This window comes from Monopterus albus, unplaced genomic scaffold (genome assembly GCF_001952655.1).
Source record: "Monopterus albus unplaced genomic scaffold, M_albus_1.0 scaffold114.1, whole genome shotgun sequence".
In the NCBI taxonomy this organism is placed as follows: domain Eukaryota; kingdom Metazoa; phylum Chordata; class Actinopteri; order Synbranchiformes; family Synbranchidae; genus Monopterus; species Monopterus albus.
Genome location: NW_018127994.1, coordinates 442998 through 446533, shown reverse-complemented (window position 1 = coordinate 446533; position 3536 = coordinate 442998). Strand labels below are relative to the sequence as shown.

The 3536-nt window shown below is 41.4% G+C and overlaps 1 non-coding gene across 1 annotated transcript; it reads right to left on the bottom strand.

The window, feature by feature from the left end:
• Positions 1-1287: 1287 nt before the first annotated feature.
• Positions 1288-1359, bottom strand: trnae-cuc (transfer RNA glutamic acid (anticodon CUC)). Its single transcript has one exon. It is a non-coding gene; the product is annotated as a tRNA-Glu (tRNA).
• Between the last annotated feature and the right edge of the window lie 2177 nt (positions 1360-3536).

Below are 3536 nucleotides of genomic sequence, written 5' to 3'. Positions count from 1 at the left end.
TTTAATTGGGTTCACTTACATTTTAGTGGTGTATTTTCCACACTGCCCTGACAGTCTTGAGGTCATTCCACAGCGTCTCTATTGGGTTGAGGTCTGACTTGACTGGGCCACTGCAAAAGGCAGATTTTGTGTCTCTGAAGACATTCTGTAGTAGAGTTACTTCGAGGCTTAGGTCATTGTCCTGCTGCATCACCCAGCTTGTTCTGAGCTTCAGGTTGCCGACAGCCACCCTGACCTTATCCTTTAGGACACCTTGATAAACTTGGGAATTCTTTTTCCCTCCACAATGACAACTGGTCCAGGTCCATAGCAAAGCAGCCCCACATCATGATGCTGCCTCCACCGTACTTCACTGCTGGGATGATGTTTTCATGTTGGTACAAGGTTCTCTTTTTTACGCCACACATAGTGCTGTATGTTCTTCCCAAACAGTTCTACCTTCATTTAATCTGTCCACTGGACATTTTCCCAGTAGTACTGTGGAGTGTCAAGGTGGTCTTTGGCAAACTTCAGACTGCTGCAGTGTTGTTTTTGGAGAGCAATGGCTGCTTCCATGGTGTCCTGCCATGGATACCATGCCTGTTCAGTATTTCAACATAGACATCAAAGATCATGACTGTTTGTACTTTGTTAGTTTAGAACCATTGTGTTTGTTCATATTTGTGACTTTGGCCATGAAATGTAATCTGATCTTCACCAATTTATGCAGAAAACTGCAAACGGTGCCATTTTTTTTTCTTGTGTTGAGATTATAAATTGCACAGTAATAGTGTTTTGTAGGATACTTGTGTTTAAATACTGATCTGTACAATCTATTGTAATAATGCTTTCTCTACACAAAAAAAGTCACATTGGAAATGAATATACAAACTCTGCCACATGCTGTGATTTTTATTTATTTATTTATTTTTGTTGTGTTTTCACAAGGCAAGATGCTTCATGTCTTTAATGTACATAGTGACTGTGAGCACTACAGGCTTTTTTCATTTTGTTTGGGGCACTGTTATAATAAATAAATCACCTTTACTGGCCAAGTACGTTACACACAAGGAATTTGTTTCGGTACACAATGGCAGCCATCTGTGGCACCAACTCAACCGATGGCTCTAACTATCGGGGACGACTTGGGGGTTTAGTGTCTTGCCCAAGGACACTTCAACATGTGGACCGCAGGCACTGAGATTCAAACCTTCAACCTTCTGGTTGAGAGACAACTGCTCTACCCACCGCACCACTGTCGCCAGTAAGTGTAGGATATTCTAGGGAACTGTAGTGCCCAAAGCCACCTTCCCTGACCGAGAATTGAACATGGGCCACAGCGGTGAGAGCGCTGAATCCTAGCCACTAGACCATCAAGGGCTCATGGAGATGACACACTTGCTTTTTCTACTTCATGATACAAAGTGAATAATCAGTTGTAAGCATATTTTGGTACTGGTAGAGAAGTGAATTTCAGTTCCATAAGTATTGCTCAGTCTCTGGTGAAATAAAAGGTCATCCACAAAAACAATAACTGCCTATAACAAAGTTTTACAGGTCCAGTTTTACAAGCAGCTCCAGGGCTCAGCTCACCTTCGATGCATATTGCAGAACTGCAGATTTTAGTGTGAGCTTTTTGGTCCCTTGATGCCGAATACATGTGGATAATGGTGGATTACTGTTGAGGGCAGAGCAACTAAAGGATCAGTGTCTAAAAGGTTTGCTGATTTAAGCCAAAGCCCGAACATTTGTCAGTGATCTGCTAAAATCTTGTGAGCACAACTGGATTTTGCATAGCAGGGTTTGGCAGGACACACACAATGAGACCCCTTTACTGTCCATAGCCATGGTGGCAAGTTGGCCTAGCAAGAGAGTGACTTTACCAGGTCACAGGTACAGACCCAGTTGCAGCCTAATGTTCCTTAAGCAGGACAGTCATTCTCTGCCTGTTCACTCACTGTAAAGGTCAGAAGGCCCAGTACACACAAATATGAAACATCTTTTGATAAATATAAATCATATACTATCTTATACTATATGTTTTAAAAATAGTAAACAGTAACAACAGATGTGGTCACTTGCAGAAGTGATACACTGAAAATAATGCTGAACCAGCCTGACACCAGTCTGAAGCCAACAGTATGAGCTGTGCTGACCGCATAGAACACAACACACGACAAGTGGAGCATAGGTTTACATCACAACGATGAGACAGGCAGCAAAATGCTGTCAGTCATCCTGCTTTGGAGGAAAAAAGCCAGCAAAAACTATAAATGCTTAATCCCTGTTAACTACCCTGTTTCACTTCCTCCTTTCTTCCCTTCATCTCTCCCAAGGTCTCTGGATTCAGCACAGTTCACTTGTGGTTGAACAATAGTTCAGTACAGAGCAGTGGTACAGGCAATTCAAACTGGTCTGCAACTGCACATAGGCATTGATGTGTACCCACGCAATGAAAGGATTTATGGTTAAATGTAGGTTGCTGATGGTTGCGGACGGTCCAACGCGCACACCTCCCAAATCTCAGCTACACGTTGTGAGAAGCTGCGTGTCGATTGGTTGATCTGACTCCTCTCTGACCGAGATGTAGCTGCCTGCTATTGGTCTGCTAGCAGGTACTCACATCTCCAAAAACATTGGAGAAAATTGGCATCACTTAGCTACATTGACCACCTGTTTTAAATCTAAGTGGTTACTTTGTTGCCTGAAATATATCAGCACTTAATAATGTGGCAGTTCTAGGACAAAAAGTATAACAGCTTTGAGCCTGGCTCAAAATCTCTAGTGAAAAAATACATGTAATAAAATATGAGAAATTGGTCAAACAGATAAAAACATTAACATTGCTCATAAACACTGAACATTACAATAATAACAGTCCATTGCTTTCATGAGAAATGAACATGAGTTCAGAAATATTTACAAAGAAAGAGAGCCTTGATCAAAAATGTTTGGGAACTACAGGCCTATTCCGCTCCAAGTTCTGCCACACAGCTTACTCACAATCAGCACAAACACTGAAGACCTTGACAGTACACTGACCACACACGTCACCGGGCACTTGATGCACAATTTGACAGTTTTGTTTTTATTGCAGTGCATTTTGACTGTACACTGCCTTTTATTTTTGGGTTGATCTTAATTACTCTATTTTAGTCATCTATTTTGATTCTATTCTGTTATGTAAGGTAATTTGGTCAGCTGAATTTTTTTAAGTGCTATATACATAAATTTGATTTGACTTGATTTGATACTGCAAGGCAAAGCAATGTTAGCAGTTATATTGTTTGTATTTGTTCTACTGTGGGACTACAATTAGGAACAGCCCCCCAGTCAATTGAAAGAATTGGCAGACTACAGGATTATCGTGTATGCCATAAGAGTATGATAAGTCTTTTTCTCTAACCACTGAACAATGTTAATCTCTCTTTACTGTTTCCACCGGCGAGACAAAGGAGACATTACTCCATTAGCAACTGATATCCTCAAAATTATACCTGCTATGTGCGCTCTGTTACCGGCAAGAATGCCCACTACCTGCCGCCGGCCTGGTGCAA